The sequence below is a fragment of the Pinus tabuliformis genome, chromosome 3_2 (genome assembly GCF_031772625.1).
Source record: "Pinus tabuliformis cultivar Carrire ecotype Pingquan chromosome 3_2, CPIR1, whole genome shotgun sequence".
Lineage (NCBI taxonomy): Eukaryota > Viridiplantae > Streptophyta > Pinopsida > Pinales > Pinaceae > Pinus > Pinus tabuliformis.
Genome location: NC_142302.1, coordinates 401029384 through 401048326, shown reverse-complemented (window position 1 = coordinate 401048326; position 18943 = coordinate 401029384).

Sequence of the window (18943 nt, the reverse complement as noted above, 5' to 3'; positions counted from 1 at the left end):
CAACCAAGTGAGTCCTGATCTAGCATCTACCTCCCAGCAAAGGAATCCCTTCCTCACCTCCAACAAAGCATAAATCACCCAATGTACTAATCTCAATCTCAAACCAACAACAATTCTCTGCAAAGTACAAAATTCCAGCCTCTGGATCTCTGGGATGAGGGATCCATATATAGATGTAAGCAGAGAGGATGAGTCAACTTATGTTTTGACTTGTGGCTTCTCTCTATCAGTTCTTGCTTCCACTTGGAGACTGAGAGCCTCTTACTCATCATTGGTCGAATTTAGTGAGGCAAGTGTCATTGAGGAAGATTCTGGAAGCTTCCATTGTCTGTACACCTCGCGGAATGACACTGCCATTTGGCATTTCTCGCTCAGCGCACCCTGGTAGTGCATTTAGGTGCGTTGCAACGCACCTAGCTAGTGTACTGGGGTGCTTTGCAACGCAGGCAGCTAGTGGAGCACTTGAATTGATCCTGATTTGACTGATTCTAAGTAGTTTTTGGTGGAGAACTTCTGGGAGAAGCTGTCATTGGTTGACCTTGTTCCTTTAGGGGCAGGAACAACACTTTTAGGGACTTTGGATCCCTTGGATTATGGACATTTCATGCTTATAGCTGTAAGGCACAAAAATGTCTATAACAATAACCCAGACCTGTCTTGATTAGTGGAGAACGTTGTACATTGATAATCTCATCTAGAGTTTCAGATCCTTTAACAAATTTAAGATTAAGAGCCTTTTTTTTCTCAATTTCTTTTCTAAGGCCAACAATTTCACATTCTAACTTCTCAAGAGATTTTTCTTTTTCATCAAGTTGGAATTGCAGAGTATCAATGATCATATATTTTTCTTCTAAACATATTTTGAGTCGAGAAATCTCTTCATAAAAACCATCTACATCTATAGCGTCCATGTAATCATCATCTTCAAAGGCCATTAAAAGTTTATAATCATTACCTCGTTCATCTTCGTCACTATTTGATAGGCCATCACTGTATTCATGAGTGTAGTAACTTTTCTTATTTGCATTTTGTTTCTTGTTCCATCTAACAGGTTCCTTCCCTTTGTCAATATTATCCTTGTGAAGACATTTGGCAGCATAGTGACTGACTCTTCCACAAGCAAAGCATTTGAAAGGTAACATACCTCGGAAACGACCAGTACCCCGTTGAATATTTCTGACAAAATTTGATTCTTCTTCTTCTTCTGACACGTGTCCTGACTCATAGTACTCTCCTTTGCCTGAAGCCTTGAAGGTAGCTTCTCTCCTGTCTGATGGACCTCCTTTCCTCATTTCATAAGCAATTAGAATTCCATGCAGCTGTGACATTTTAAGGCTTTGTAGATTCTATTTTTCTTCTATTGCAGAAACTTTAGATTCAAACCTAGGGGACAAAGATCTTAGAACTTTCTCAACCACAACAGCCTCTTTTATTTCTTCACCCAAATTTTTCATACAATTAACAATCTCATCTACACGAAGAAAATAGTTAGCCACACTTTCATCATTATACATCCTGAGATTTTCATACTGAATCCTGAGGGTTTGAAGTTTTGCTCGTTTTACTTGATCATCTCCTTCATAGCTCAGAACAATCTTGTCCCATATCTCTTTTGCGGATTTAAACTGCATTACCTTGACAAATTCTGATTGAGATAGGCATCCTAATAGAGTATTGACCGCCTTTGCATCTGTTTCATATTTCTTCTTCTCAGCCGGATCTGTAGGAGTTGCTGATGGAAACGTATACCCTGTATCTATGATATCCCAAACTTCTGTACCAAGAGATTGAAGATAGGCAATAAGTCTTACCTTCCAATAAACGAAGTTTGTCCCATAAAAAATTGGTGGCCTGATTGATGCTTCCCTCTCGTAGTTGCTCATGATGAAAGATTTTTCTTCAAGTGATCAAGCTTCTTCTGAAGAATCCGCTCTGATACCAATTGTTGGAAATAATACTGAGAGGAGGGGGGTGAATCAGTATTATCAAATTCTTTTCAATATACCTTCTAGATTTATACTTTAATTTATTCTTCAGATATTGATCATTAATTTGTATGTCAGTGCCATATAATAATGAAGAAGAACAAGAAAAATAGATAGGCACACCAAAGAACACCAGATATAAGGTGGAAACCCAATGTGGGTGAAAACCACCTGCTGCAATATGTCTCTATCTTCTTTCAATTAAAAACTTCTTTTACAAGGATTTTGTACTGGTGCAGTCCTTTACCAGTATGCAGGCTGCAACCTACAGAGAGCTACAACTCTCTCTCGTTTTCCAGTCTCTCCTGGAAGGGAGCTACAACCCCCTTTGCTCTTTTACTTCTTTAAGGACCACGTTTCATTAATTTTCAAACTGGATCCAAGAAGATCAAATAATCATAAAGTACATGCAAATCACCCAATCTCCTTATACAATCAACCAATGAATCACCCAACTTCTCAAAATGTTGTAAACAGAAAAGTACTACCAGAAATCTAAACCCAGAACTCTGCAGCAATAGATAAAAGACAGCCAACAAATGTTTCAATATAGGTCCGCAACTTCACTAATAGTAGCCTGCGAATACCCGCAGCTCTTCTGTGTCTAAACTGCACAAATCCACACCTGGTCGGTCTACTGCTCTGCGTATCTCTACACCACTCATTCTGCTGCCCTGCATACCTTTGCTCAGATTCGCACCTGCACTATCCATCTGACAGCGTACCTCCACAACTTGTTCTTCTGTTTCCCTGCGAACCTCCGCACTGTGTCTTCTTCTGCACTGCATACCTCGCACTGCACCTTCTGTTGCGCTACGTACCCCCACACTGCGCCTTCTCCTGCGCTGCGTACCCCCACATTCATGCCATGGATCGCCTGCGAACCTCTGATTAGGGCCAAATTAACAGTCTTCCAATGTGCCACAGACAGTCAGATCCATAGATCTGATCATGCACCTGAGAGATCACGACTTATCAATAGATTCGCCTTAATTTTTCTCCTTGATTTAGATCTAGCTTTTAAAACCAATCACCCAAAATTTCAGATCTTAAGATATTCAAATTTCACAAGTGTCTAGCCAAGTGATCTCTTTTCCCTTTTATAGGCAAGCCCTTATTCAAACCATGGGACAAAACCATTGAAAACCAATACAAGGGATCCAAACAGGGGTTCAAATAATTTAGATCCTATACCACGGGCCAAAACCATAGGATCATGAACGACGGGCTAAATACCAAGGGCCAAACATAAGAAACCCCACGTGAGCGCGCTTCTCTGCATTGGAGTGAGTGAACTAGGGGACCGCACCTTATGAACGGATAACCTGCGGGTATGTTCGCACTTCCTAGATGGCGAACCTGCGGGTCCGCACCTTTTGAACGATGCACCTGCGAACCTCTTATTTTCCATCATTTTGAGAGCCTGAAACAGAGTTTTGCCACTTGAGTGAGTTGCCATCAAGTACAACACCTGTACCAGAGAGCCAAACCAGAATCATAATGCCAACAAATCCCCCCCTTTAAATAGGGGGCATTCCATGTGAATATCATGGGTCAATACCATGTGCCATCTTTATTTTTATTAATACTAATATTAGGGTTAATAATGTTTTTTTTTCATGGTATTAATAATATTTTTTCCCATGGTATTTGGCCCATAGGCTTCACCTAAATATAACACATTTTTTGAGTATTCGTAAATATAAGGTGGCTTATGGAGTAAATATAAAAAAATGTTTTATTTATTTACCACACCTCTCGTTTATTTATATTTTTATTAATTTACCATATGTTTTTTATAAATATGGTATTTGGCCCATAGGATTCAATTAAAGAAAACCTATTTTTTGAGCTTTCTTAAATAGAAAGAGGGTTATGGAATAAATATAGAAAGAGGTTTTATTTATTTACCATACCTCCACTTTATTTATATTTTTATTTATTTACACGCTTGGGTGTTCATAAATATAAGGTGACATATGGAGTAAATATAAAAAAATGTTATATTTATGGTTCCCAGGTGGCGAACCCTGTGTTACGTGAGTTGCGAGGCTGTCCCAGTTGCCGATTCCCCTGTCAACAATATATATATATATATATATATATATATATATATATGTTTTATTTATTTACCATACTGCTCGTTTATTTATATTTTTAATAATTTACCATACCTTTTTTATAAATATGGTACTTAGCCCATAGGATTCACTTAAATGAAACTTCGTTTTTTAGCCTTCTTAAACAGAAAGAGGGTTATGGACTAAATATAAAAAGAGGTTTTATTTATTTACCATACCTCTTGTTTATTTGTATTTTTATTTATTTACCATACCTTTGGAGTAAGTATAAAAAGAGCTTTTATTTATTTACCATACCTCCACTTTATTTATATTTTTATTTATAACTATCATAAATACATTTTCTTGAAAATGAGGGCGAATGGAAGATTGTAACTCCTAATTTCAAGGGCCTAAATTTACTTTTTTTACCCTCTCCCTTAAAATAAGGTGGGCTAACCTCCATACCTAATTTTTTTTGTAAAATAAATTTGAGGCAATTTGTAACAATGTACTATGATACAAAATATTCGCCCAATAAAAATGTAAAACCCCTTAATTTAGCCCAACGGCGAAAATTCACCCCTAAAATTTTCCATGCTTCCCATCTCATCCTCCCAGTGATCTCTGCGCAATTTTCCTTGACAGTGCTCGAAGCCCACATCTAAACCTGAAATGTGCTCTACGCAATTTCAGATCCTTGTCCTCTCTCACAATCACCTGCACCCGAAAACAAAAGATGATGCATTGTGGTAGAATAGGAGATTTCTAGATTTGATGTCGTCTCATCATGAGTGATTGCAGATACAGGTACATGTGTGAGACCTGGTGTGACGACGAACAAGATGAACAGGGAGCGCATGTTAGGAGACTTGTTCATGAATGGATGAACACATGAAGAATTCCAAGTACAAGTGAAGGAGAGACATGCACGTGAAACATCAAGTGAATACCAAGGCCATCGAAGACCCCACACATCTTGTCATGTGGAGGTGAAGCTATGATACACCAAGAGCACATTCATCACTGCCACATCATTACTGTGGGCCATATTGTTGTAATCAATGTAATGTAATGTGGAAGTCCAAGAGACCCACATGTAAAGTTGAAGAGTCATGTAAGTCAAACAGTCACGAGAGAAGTCGAATAGTCACAAGGGTTAGTTTCACCCTTGGCCATATATACCCCTCATTTGTACATGTAAAGGACTTTTCGCCTTGGATCCTCCCACATGGCCATGAGAGTCTATAGTATTTTCTTTGAGGAGAGAGTAGTGGCTCCAACACCCCGCTATTGGGGTTAGTGATGTATGGTGTACCAATGTGTCTTGGAACTTTCACATAATTCATAAGCCTGATAACAGGCCAACACATTTTCACACATGTATTGTATTCATTTGTAAGACTATTCTTTGGATGCTTGTAATGCATGTTTCTTTAACCTGTATTAAGACGGTTGAACTATTTCGGTTGTCGTATTAGTTTCTAACACTATCTCGCCCATGTGTACTATTCTGTCAGACACTTGACAAAATCACTCTCGTAAAATTGTTATAACAACCGTCACACTCATGGGGACTATTCTGTTGGGTGTTGTACGTGATTTTAGTTCATCTTGTGTTTTGTGATTGCTGCATCCATGTGGACTACTCCGCTAGAAGTTACGCATGTCCTTTTGTGTTGTGTGTCTCTAACAGAGTTGGGACTATTCCCTTTCGACTTGAGACTCACTCTTACCCTCTCTCTCTATAGTGAAATAACCTTGAAAAAATTAACACTAAGCACTCACCAGGCATGCAAACCTCATTGTTCGAAGACAAAACAAACCACTGTCATGTGATGACAAGTAAGAGCTAAGGAAAATATTTAAGAAAATGGAAACTAGGCCATCATACCGTATGGGAATCCTACACCAAACAGTGTGAGGTCTAGTTGGGACTTCATACCGGGGAGATCCCCTGAATGTTGGCGGGTCCAGCATCGTCAACATTTCTAGTGCTAGAAGAAGGGTTGCCTGTTGTTTATGGCTAAATGTCCTCTCACCCGAACTCATCGATCATCTAGTCAAGGTAGTAACTCACATTCCCTCTCACTTGCACACAACTTTGAAGTTGGTTACTCCTCACCCCCCAGACATGAACATGAAATTTCATATCAGCACCTCCACTCTGCCTATCCCATCAGTCATCAGTTTGTAAAAGGAGTCAGACTAATCCCAGGAATACAAGATCTTCCATACGCATCAAGGAAGCCAAAGACCATTCCCACAGGAATTGTTGTATCATCAATGGAAGAAGCAGTTCTTACTACACTTGAAGGTCTGGTAGAAGGTGTTGAAAACAGAGAGGAAACTCCAGTCTTCTTACATGGAGAACATGACATCCTCATTATCTTAGGCTCAGACTTCGGTATAGGAGGCTGAGGGGAAGGCAATGGAGGAGGTGGAGGTGGAGACGAACCAACAGACTCAGAGCCAGAATCGTTAGATTTTGAAGAAGAGGAGGAGGAAAAAGAAGAAGAAGACATGTCTGACCAAAACTTGGAATGGATGACTCAGGGACCATTGCTCTCCTAGGTGCTTTACAAAGGATGCCAAAACATTTGGATAGGATGTTGACAAAGTATGACCTTGACAGAACAGTGAAGGCAAAATATCACTTGGACAACTTCTACCTGCAGCTGCAGACACTCAATGTATGACATGATGATGTTGCATGCAAACTATTCCATGTACCTTGGATGGTCGCGTAGCATTATGGTATTGCAACCTTCCTGTCAATTCCATCCATAACTGTGGTATGTTCAAACAAATGTTTTTGGAAAATTTCACTAATGACAAGACCCCAACCATGTTACTCAAAGAGTTGGGAAGTATAAAGATGAAGTCGCAAGAAAAGGTAAAATATTCCAATCAGAGGCTTTTGTGCATAATGAACAAGTTTGCAGTAGACATGAAACCTCATGACTCCATCACTGTCGACTATTATATGTCTACATTGCCAACCAGTATTGCGCAGTTCATCAAGAGAGATGCAAAACCAACATTACCAAAGAACTGCGAAGAGGCGATCCCTGTGGAAAAGGACCTACGCACGATTGGAGTCATCAATGATGATGAACCAACAAAATAATCCAGAGATGCGAGTAGGAAGCCCCAGGCTATGATGAAAATGGGTAATGACAAGGAAGCAAGTAACATTGAAACCCTTACTCATCTTGTCATGAACTTGACAACAAAGGTCGTCGAACTAAAGCAACGAACGATCGAGACATCTGCAAGTAGTCGACCTCCCAGACAATAGAAAGGAAGCATGTCATTAGGTAGCAACCACTTCCCGACTAAAACTACACAGAGCTCCAACTCAATGTTCCAGAGAGAACTGTGTGCAAATAACAATTTTTGCTCATTCCATGAAGACATTCACCCGAAAGGGTCTTGTTCGAAATGGAAGCAAGTTACGGACTCAATATGAAATTGTGCACAAAACGTAGTAAAAAATGCACAATACCAGCCAAGAGATGCAGACAGTGAGGAAGATGTTGCATCTAATGAGGCACCCAACACTCGGCATGTGATCAACATGTATCAGTGCTCACAATCAACGTAGAAAACAAACACTGAGAATTAGCCCCAAAAGAAAAATGGTTGATACAATCTCAAAATTAAAGGGGATCCCCCTACGATTGGGGAGATGCAAGAAAATTTTGAACTATTGAGGAAGGTTGATCCACCAACTGTCCAAAAGAAGAAAGCACAAAGTACTCTCATGAAGATAGCAGTGAACAATAGTACGCCCATGAGCAGTAAATTGCAGAACACTTTGTCAAATAGTACAAACATGAGTCTAACCTCAGATATCTTGGTGAGTCTACCCACCATTGATTACAACATTGTGGAAGATATGAAGAAAACTCATGCAAACATCTGTAGACAGCACAACCTCTAATAGCAAGGGAGAAAGCACATCTCCCTGTTCACTCACAACGGTGCTCAACACACTCGGGATGGAAGAAGAAAACTATGTTTTCCCTCCATTATTGCTTTCATTTGAAATCTTTAACTGCAATGTTCACAACTGTTTGGTTGATTATGGTGCATCAGCCAAAGTCATTCCACTCTCCATTGCCAAGAATATCAATGCGCAGATCATCCAACTAGATCAAACATGTGTACCAACCATTGGTGAACTTAGGGATGTGATCATCTGATTATCTCATGAAGGCCGATTTCACTAGTGCATCAACATTGTAATTGTTGACATACTGGAAGTGTATGGCTTACTACTTAGCAAAGACTGGTCTAGCAAGTTGAATGGGCACTTTGCTACAGACTGGTCACTCTTGTGGCTTCCATACTAGGGAAAAAGCAACCAGATCCGAGTGTTATCTGAGAGATACATGAGACACAATTTCACTCCCATCAATGGTGAGAACAAACCATTAGCTTTCACGGAACTCATGTTCGGCAATTGCCTCTTGGAACAACGATGGGGTGTTATCTCGCACAACCAACTCCAACCCCACCAGAAATGCATTTGGGTCTCCTTCATTGCCCAACTGATGGAAACGAAATATGTATAGTACATTGTAACACTAGTAGCAATAGCAGTAGCAGTAGTAGTACAAGCGTGTCAAACAGTCCATGTACAGATGAGTTGTGGACCATGTATTTTAATAGATCAAAGACACATGATGGCTCTGGAGCTGGGTGTGTCTTGATAGACTCGAAGCATAGGAAACATATGATCTCAAGTCTCTTGGATTTTGAGTGCACGAACAACACTATTGAATACGAAGCACTCGTATTGGGCTTGCACAAGGCCATTAGGCTCAACGTTGTTGCACTCAAAGTGGTACATGATTCAGAAATTGTGGTACGATAGGTACGTAACACCATACACTGTTTATCACCTCATCTCAAAAGTTACCAACAAGAGGTATGGCGATTAATCTCTAACTTCCAAGCATTAAATATGATTGTTGTGCCAAGAATGCGTAATGTAGTTGCCAATTCCTTAGCAAACACAATTTCTAGGATGTCACCACTTAGGGATAGATTTACTGTTGAAATTTTGTATAATCCTTCTATCCATGATAACATAACTAATCTATGTGCTTTTGATAATGATCAACAAATACTACACTTCATGGCCAACGATGATGTCTTCAAGGACACAGTGATTGACAAAGATGAGCACGAGTAGTCTCTGCAAGCTGAAGCTAATGACAAGAAAGGAAACCTCATCCCCAAGGTTGTGGTATCTCTCGAAAAGCTCTATGACTTGTAGAACCGATTTCAAGGGCCGAGGAACAACAAAACCCACAGTTCCCCCATGATGCATGAACAAATAAATCTGAGAATAGAACAATATCCAAAGTTCATCAATATCGGTACATGTTGGACACAATAGGAGTGGCAAAACTTTGTCTGCTTGTTCAAATAGTATCGGGATGTGTTCACATGGACATATGATGATCTGAAAACATATGACATGAGAATAATCCAACATGTGATTCCAATCACAGAAGGGGTCAAGCCATTTCAGCAGAAGCTAAGGAAAGTACATCCATCACTTGAACCCCTCATACAGAAAGAGCTGACCAAGTTATTGGATGCACAGATCATTTACAGAGTTCGTCATTTGACGTGGGTTTCTAACCTTGCTTCGATACGAAAGAATTCTAGGGATATCTGCTTGTGTGTTGATTTATAAAACTTGAATCGCTCCTCAGAAAAAGACAACTACCCTGTGCTGTAAATGGAGCATATTTTACAAACAGTATTTGGGGCATAAATGTTTTCCATACTTGATGGTTTTTCAGGATATAACCAAGTGTTGGTAGAAGAACCTGATAGACTAAAAACTACCTTCCGTACCAATTGGGGTACATTCGCATATAGAAGAATTCCATTTGGGCTCGTGAATGCAAGCACAACCTTTCAGTGCACTATGGGCATCACCTTCCGTGGACTCATTGGATAGAGCGTAGTGGTGTACCTTGATGATGTGACTATCTTTTCCTCAAAATGGTCAGGCCACATACATCATATGAAGAAGATATTCGAGTGATGCCGGAAATACAGGATTTCCTTGAATCCCAAAAAGAGCATATTTGCAGTGTCTGAGAGGAACCTCCTTGGGCACATCATTGCCAAAATTAGGATCAAGGTTGATCTGGATCGAGTCTGGACCATTACATAGATCCCTCACCCAACCAACAAGAAAGAAATATAGTCCTTCTTGGGAAAGATAAACTTCCTCCAAAAGTTCATCTCGGATTATGCACAGATAGTGAAACATATGCAAGACATGATCAAGAAGGATGCAGTCTACAACTGGGGTAAGAGGGAAAAGAATGCATTCACCCATATCAAGCATGCTATAGTAGATGTACCTGCACTTTACAACCTAGATTTCAACAAATATTTCTTGCTATAGACCTTCACCTCTGACAACTCCCTTGTTGCAGAACTCACTCAGAAGGATGAGCTGAATGATGAACGTCCCATCTCCTTCATTAGTGCAAGCATGCAGGGACCCGACCTCAACTACCCCATCATTGACAAACACAAATGTGTAGTATACAAGGTGGTGAAACACTTCAGACCCTACTCGTTGAAGAATCATTGCATAGTCTATGTGCCTCACCCAACAGTTCAATCACACCTTGTTCAACAAGAATTGGGTGAACGGCCTATGAACTGGATGACAGGCTTGTAAGAATATGATATTAACATTAAGCTAGTTCACACTATCAAGGGTCATGGTCTCTGCAGAATCGCAGCTGAAGCAATTCATGCACAAGAGGAAGAGGAAGAGTTCGCTGGTTGGGAGCAAGAAATCAAGACATATGATGTAGAGAAAGAACCACCTACTTCATGTGGAAAACCTTGGTACGAAGATGTGTGCCAGTAACTTGAGCATGGCACCATACACTCTCACATCTCCATGAGACAAAATAGAGCACTACGCCTCAAAGCTTTATCTTATCAGTGGGTGCATAGAGTGCTTTATAGAAAGCACAGTAACGAAATCTTGCTCAGGTGCTTGGAGGCACATGATTCAAAGAAGGTATTGCACGATCTGCATGATGGACTAGCCAGGGGCCAATTTGTAGGAAATACCAGTGCGCACAAAGTTATGCGAGCCAGTTTTTACTGGCCCACATTGTTGAAGGATGCACACGCTTACGCCCACAAGTTCCTGCTCTTTCAGTGATGCATAGATATAACACGAAGGTCAGCAGCCCCGCTGCACCCTGTTGTAGTGACTAAACCATTCCAACAATGGGGCCTCGACATCATTGTGGAAATTTTCCCACATTCATCAAAACAAGACCGCTACATCTTGAGAGCTACTAATTAATTCACGTGATGGATAGAAGCAGTTCCTCTTAAGCAAGTGAATGACCAGGAAGTCGTCAACTTCCTCCAGCAGAACATCATCTCACACTTTGGCATTCCAATATCACTTGTGCTTGACAATGAAACTTACTTTTCATCTTTAAAGATTTATTATTTCGTATTGTAGTATGGTATTGTGCTTAAACACTCATCTAACTACTACCCGTAGTGAAATGGTCTCGCATAATCCAAAAATAAAAATCGTATCCGCATTATGAAGAAGACTGTTTACTCTGAACAGCGTAACTGGAACTCCACTTTGACGAATACCTTATGGGCTAACTGCGTAACACCCAAACCCTCTCTAAACACTTCTCCATACTTCCTGGTTTATGGGAAAGAAGCCATCCTTCTGCCAAACATCTACTTTCCTATGCTCCAATTATCCCAAGAATCCCAAGGCAAGCCTTGTCTGCTAGTTCAACATAGGATGGATACACTTCACAAGTTGCAGGAAGAAAGGATGAAAGAAAAAGAAAAATTCACACTCCACTAGAATCGTATCAAGATATGGTTTGACAAGAAGTCTATAGGGAATGGTAACTTTGATGTGGGTAACTTAGTCTTGAAGTGGGAAAAACCCCATGAAGACAAAGGCAAACATACGAAGTTCCAGTCCCTGTGGATTGGTATGTATAATGTATAGGAGAAGCTTAGCCCACACATGTACCATCTACAATCACTTGACAGGAGGATTGACAGCCTTCCTTCCAACGACCAAGATCTCAAACACTATTTTTAGTAAGCCATGTCGTGCCCCATGCCATGTACATAGTCTATTTACTGCTTGTTGTCTTTTTGCTTTGCCTTACTATTTTTGTTTCATTTTGTTTGGTTTACTTAGTATCATGATATTTTTGGTTTTGTAAATAAGTGTTTCCCTCTACTGAGTTCTAGATTTTGAATGAGTATGTGGCTGAGATCCAAAGAGTCTTGTGACACTACATCACTTGGCCATTCCTACGTCTGTCTTATTTGTGCTTGGTTATAACCTTCAACCGATCAAGTCTTGATAGAAAATACGAGCTATCTACAAGGGAATCTTGTGTCCAACCATGAACCTATGTCCACACTGGGAAACCTCATGCCTGTACTTAACCTTTTTCTCTGTGTGTTCAAGATCATCCAACTAGTAGAAATGGAGAAGGGGAAAATCTAAACGAGAAAATTTATGTGAGAGGTATTACATGCTTCTCTGAAGGAACAACCTCTTATTCTCTCAATAAGTTTGGATCCCTCTTCCACCCCAAAAATAAATAAGTGCCTATGCATAGTCCTCTTAAAAAATACAAAGGAGAAAGAAGAGAAAGCCTCCCTGTATAGGGAGGTGAAGCATGAAACTCCATCGAGGTACTGACCGGGCTCGCTGGTAGTGTAGCAATGCGTGTGTTCCTGTGTGACTCCGACAGGGTATTGTTTATTCCTACTGGCAGCGGAGCAACACTAGAGATGAAAACTTACACTCTAAAAATTTTCAACTCGTGAGCCAAACTATCCTTCCTGATTTTGAAATGTTGTGATCAAGCTGAAACTTGTTGTTGTGTTTCACTGAGTTGGGAAAAGGTGAATCATGTATGTCCATGGGGTAAGTGGGGAAGGCAAAGTAACCCGTGCAGCGATTCAATACTCCCTCATAAACCAAGGCCCCATGCTGTCAATGGACCAAAACAGAGAAGATGGTATTCAACTAGTGTGTCGCAAACTGTTGTAGCGGTTGCAAAACCTCTAAAATGTTGGCCTACATCCAATTTCAAAGCCTTCCTTGGGTTTTTCCTTGATTTTTTCAAGCACTCATGATCATCTCGTGATCTTGTGTTGAGTCTTTTCATCCTCCTTGCTTGACCATTCACCAAACATCTTTTAGTATGTTGGTCACAATGTCATTATTGCAATCATGTTCTAGTTATGTTCACGGTCCATCTTCATGTGCACAGGTTGTATTCGCTATGTAAGGATCTGTCGCACTCACACACAAAGTTGTATGTAATGTCATGAAAGTGTCTTCGTGATCGTTCAATGATCTATATCAAGTGTTGCACTTGTCTCTCACACCCGTTGGTCAGTCACACTAAGCATGTTGTCTTGTTGGTTTGAGGTGTCCTGTCGTCGAGTCATGTTGAGTGTGTTTGTAAGGTCATGCATGCACAAGTCCAATCACTCACACACTTACTAATTTTGATGAAGCTTTGTAGACCAGATCACCCTCCAATAGTTAGAGCTTCGCTGAGCTGCACTGTGCAGTCTCAGTCCTCAGTGATCATGTATTGCTACCAAGAATTGCTTAGAGATTGAGGTTGCCTCCCTGGTAGTTTGCACTATATAATCATAGAAGTAACTCAACTGACTGTCACCCAGAACAATGCAGAAGTTTCTCAATAAGCCATTTCAATCTATGTTGCCACAAGAAAATCTATCAAGCTTCCCACTGGTCAACCAGAGAGTTTGACCGGGTAGCGACCACATGCTTCAAACATCCAAAAAATTGCGCAAAAGTTGTCAGCATGCCCACCTCCACTGACTAAAGAAATTGTGCACACATGAAGGAAAGGCACCTGCAGCCTATCACTACATTATCCTCAAAATTTTCCCAGTTCTGTCAGCTAGTCCCCCTGTCAACCAACCTACTGCTCCTCCTAAAAAATGCATAGTTTTCTTGGGGTTTCCTATAGCTTCCCGACACCCTAATTAGCCTAGAAACTACGAAGAGATGTTTTGTAGGCCAGCCTCCTAGTTCTGTGCAGTCTTCACTAGCAAGCTCCTACAGCCCGCTGTTAGCCTCCCTAGAGAATCTGTGCAGTTTTCACTACTAGTGTCCTCCTTGATGCTTGCACTGCCTCCCTAGAAATTTTGTGCAATTCTGCGCTCCAACCGAGCTCAATCCCATAGATGGTCAGTCTTATTCCAAACTATCCATCTCAGCCTCCCAGTGACCTCTGTGCAATTTTCCTTGATAGTTCCAGGAGCCCGCATCCCAACTTGAAATGTGCTCTACGTAGTTTCAGAGCCTTGTCCTCTCTCTTGGTCACCTGCACCCAAAAATGAAAGATGATGCATCATGGTACACTAGGACATTTCTAGATTTGATGTCATCTCGTCATGAGTGATTACAGATATAGGTAAATGGATGAGACATGGAGTGACAACGAATGAGATGAACAAGGAACACATGCTAGGAGACCTATTCGCAAACAGATGAACACATGAAGCATGCCAAGTACAAGCGAAGGGGATACATGCACATGCAAAATCAAGCGAACACCAAGACCATCGAAGACTCGCACACCTTGTCATGTAGAGGTGAGGCTATGATACAACAAGAGCACATTCATCACTCAACAGCACTACAGCTTGACATGGACACCACCAACAACATGAACATACCAACACTATCATGTCGAGTCATGTCATGAGTCATCTTAGCTACATCACTGTTGTGGGCCATACTATTTTAATAATTGTAATGTAATGTGGAAGTCGAAGAGACCCACATGTAAAGTTGAAGATTCATGTAAGTCAAACAGTCATGAGGAAAGTTGAACAGTCACAAGGGTTAGTTTCACCCTTGGCTATATATACCCCTCATTTGTACATGCGAAGGAATTTTCACCTTGGATCCTCCCACATAGCCTTGAGAGTCTATAGTATTTTCTTTGAGTGACGAGTGGATACAACGCCCCGTTATCGGGGTTAGTGATGTATGGTGTACCGATGTGTCTTGGAAATTTTGCTTAATTCAGAAGCCTGATAATAGGCCAACATGTTTTCACATGTATTTTATTCGTTTGTAAGACTATTCTTTGGACGCTTGTAATTCATGTTGCTTTAACCTGTATTAAGACAGTTGAACTATTTCGTTTGTTCTAGTACATATGCTTTCGAAAATGTCCTGTATCAATTGTTAAAGTCGTCTCACCCATGTGGACTATTCTGCCAGACACTCGACAAAATCGCTCTCGTAAACTTCTTATAACGGTCGTCACACTCATGTGGACTATTCCGTTGGGTGTTGTATGTGTTATCCATTCATCTTGTGTTTTGTGACTGTCGCATCCGTGTGGACTACTCCGTCGGAAGCTACGCATGTCCTACTGTGTTGTGTGTCTCTAACAGAGTTGGGACTATTCCCTTTTGACTGAGTCTCACTCTCACCCTCTCCCTCTGCAATGAAAGAACCTTGACACAAGTAAAACTAAGCACTCACCAACACTCACCAGGCACACAAACCTTGATGTTCGAAGACAAAGAAAACCACTTTCATGTACTGAAAAGAAAGATCTATGACAAATATTTAAGATAATGGAAACTGGGACATCATACCGGATGGGGCCCCTACACCAAACGGTGTGAGGTATAGTTGGGACTTCATACCGTGGAGATCCCATAAATGTTGGGGGGTCTAGCACCATCAACAAGACCTCAAGATCCAACTTTGGATAGAGTAAATAAATTATATTCTTATAATTTAGAAACTTTTAAAACTTATATTCTTGGAAATTTAAGTGAAAAAATTGATATGCTAACAATTCAAAGCAAAAAGAAATGCAAAAACCAACATTATCCATAGTTTGTCCTAAATGTAGATAAAAATACCCTTTGAAGTTATATCCTTTGGATAACATCAAAATTTGTGTTATTTTTGCAAAAAATCATGTGACAAAGGATTTCCCATCACTACCTAGACTTAGAGAAATTTTATAAGAGGATAATGGAGCAAATGAAGCCTTGAAACAACTTTGTTTTTTCACACCAAGAATACCTTGGAAAGCTCAACAACCAAGTACTAGAAGAAACTATAGATGTAATGAAAATAAAAATAATGGATGAATTACAATTGAGAAATATTTGATATCCAAAAATTTCTTTACAATTAGCAGATAGATCCACTATAAAACCAAAATGTGTATTAGAAGATATTCTTGTGTCTTTAGATTCTTGGGAATAACTAGTTGATTTTATGGTTCTTACTCCTAAACCCAAGTTGGGAGGATATCCATTAATTTTAGGAAGACATTGGCTAGCCATGAATGATGCATTTATTAGTTGTAGATATGTAAATATGACAATTTCTAATTTAAATGCAAAAAATAAGTTTTCACTTTATCCTCCTTCCAAGCATATTATTGAATTATTAAACACAATATGGATCGGTGATGAAATAATAGAACTCATTCTAAAAAATTCACAAGCGATGACTTTTAAACAAGATGTAGAAGAAATTCAAATAAGAAATTTTATGAATAACTGTGATTTTCCTCATTATCTTGGTGAACAAATACAAAATTGTTATGTGAATATGTTAGATAAGAAATTCAAGAAAATTGTAGTATAGAAGAATTTTCATCATACAATAGTATGTTATCATTAAATTCTACAACCAAATTTGGTAGTGTTCATATAGAGATTAATCGAGGGAAAAATCTAAACATTAACTCTAACTTGGAAAAGTCTCAAAAAAATCAATTAATATGGATGCTAAAAAAACATGCCTTTGCTTTTGCATGGGAATATACAAATATGGAATGTAACAATTGTAATACATGCATGCATTATATATGTGTGTGTGTATGTGTTGGCGAGAAATAAAAACAGGGTTGAGACCTCAGGTTGGGGCATAGGGGCCAACAAAGCTCTGTTGTAGTCTAGCACGACGCTGACATTTTCACCTTACCCAAAATGAATAAGGAGTCTCACCTGAGGCACGCAGCAACCTTAGTTAGATGGGGATCAGAATCTAGTATCAAGAGGAATCGTATCTAAGAACCAAGAGGCAAAGAACATTGAATCATTCCACATAGAATTTTGATCGCAACAGGTCATACATGCATATAAAGGATAGAATGCTTAAATACACACATACGTAAAAAATCAAAGAACCAGATTAACATGTAACTAACACACAACTATTCCAATAAAATTCTTCATCATTATTCTAGATAGCAATATCAGTACATTAGGCTCAAGGGCCTCATTTCCAATATACAAAAAATCTAGATAGAACATTACATATGCATATGAAATAATAGTTACAGAGCATCTCTCCTAGCTCTGCAATAACGGCAAAATCCTTTTAATTTTTTCCTTTCTTCCTTCTCTCTACGCGCCAACCTAGATTGCTAGTTCGTTCTTGGTCTCTTTGCCTTTGCTTAGTCGTTTCCATTCCTTGGTTGTCCATGTTCTTTTTGTACTCGATTGTGTCTACTCCTTCCCGTTGTCCTTGCACAAATATAAGTCTTTTGTGAGTTCCTTCCTTTCTACTAGCTGTTACTCCTGTAGCTTTCTAATGGCCATCTATGCCACTTATCATCAGCCTTTTGGCTCATCGTCAAAACTTATTAATTCCTCAAAAATGAAGGCCCCAACAGGCATCGACCATATTCCATTGACTCATCCCTGAGTCAATATTCCCCTTACGCCGTTGGTGCTACTGATGCTTCTACTGCTGGTGCTTCCTACATTGCTTCCCTCTAGTTAGTTTCTTCAAACGAAGCCCCCAACACAAGGATGGAGGTGATCACTACCTGTCAGAATTGTGTTTACTCATTAACCACTTCCTACCATATACCTGTGAGTGTAGCTGCCTAGGCGAGGAAATCAGTTGTAGTGTCAAATGTTAGATTGGTCGGTCATGCCATCAATAAATAATTCCACTATGTGTCGATGTCATCACTAAGCTACTGTAGTTTCTCTAGATGTGTTTATACTGGTGGTTGGAGGTCCCGAAGAATCTTCTTTTTTTTGTTCAAATCATCTTCAATCTACTGAATGTGGACCTCCATAGTGTATATCTTTTCCTGGATATTCTTTTGCTAGTCCTTGTCTTTGGTGTTCCTAGAATATGTTAGGGTCCCACCCTAACCCCCTTATTTATGTAATAAGATCGAGTCATAGTTATAGTTAAGTAAAGAGTCAATAATGCCCATATTAATAATTGTAAGTGGTTAACCCGCATTTAATGACGGGACCACAATTAGTTGCAAATGGACCATGGTATTAGATAGATGGTATTAATAAAAACCATGGTATTGCATGTATGAATCCTATATAAAGGATAGAGACTCCCTTCAAGGAGCATCATGTTTTATTTTGTATTCGAGCTCAGCTCTATTGGAGGTTGCCCCCTCGAAGAGGCAAGTGAACATTGCTTTCTGAATAATAAAATACTTGCTGTTATTGCTCATTGTTCTATGTTCTGGGTATATTTCTTCGCATATTGGGTATTTTGGTATTGCAGGTTAAGAGCATAACGGAATCATTGAATATTTGATTGACCTTGTTGTGGAGGGGGTATATTGGTTGGTTCTTCTTCATAAGGAAACTCGATCAATTGTGAACCTGTTGAAGGAGAGTATGGGCATATTCCACAACATTGATAATGGAGTCTTTTAGGGCAGTTGCGTCAGCTATTTTCTATTCTATTTCAGTTGCATATGCCATGGAAGGGTCTAACAACACACTTCTTATGGAAGTGAGGGTTTGATTTATCTCATGGATGAG